This window comes from Agelaius tricolor, unplaced genomic scaffold (genome assembly GCF_023055355.1).
Source record: "Agelaius tricolor isolate 1412-34295 unplaced genomic scaffold, bAgeTri1.0.p SCAF_60, whole genome shotgun sequence".
Lineage (NCBI taxonomy): Eukaryota > Metazoa > Chordata > Aves > Passeriformes > Icteridae > Agelaius > Agelaius tricolor.
In genome coordinates, this window is record NW_027269320.1 from 1867095 (window position 1) to 1867500 (window position 406).

The window sequence follows — 406 nt, forward strand, 5'->3', positions numbered from 1 at the left end:
TGTGGCTTTTCGGGTGGCGTCGGAGAGGGCCCCCGGCGGGCCGGCTCTCCTTCCGAGGCTTCTCTGTGGCGGGGAAGCCACGGCGGGGAGGGGTCCGGTGCTCGGGCAGGGCGGTCTCCTTTCCAATTCGCTTCCCGTCGCAGGCGAGGTGTCGCCCCTCCCGCTGGCCTGGGGGAAGGGCGTCTTGACCGTCCCGAGCTGTGTGACGGCCGCGTGGCCCCGCGAGCCTTCAGGTGTCCTTGAAAAAACCACGCGAGGTGCCGGTGCCGGCCCCGGTCCGGGGAGCGCCCGTGTGGGGGGTGCCGGCCGCGAGCAGCGCCGGGCGGCGGTGCGGCTGGAGCTGAGCCGCGAGAAGGGAAAAGAGACACGAGAGAGAAGAAGGGCGAAAGTGCCCGAAGGCGATGGG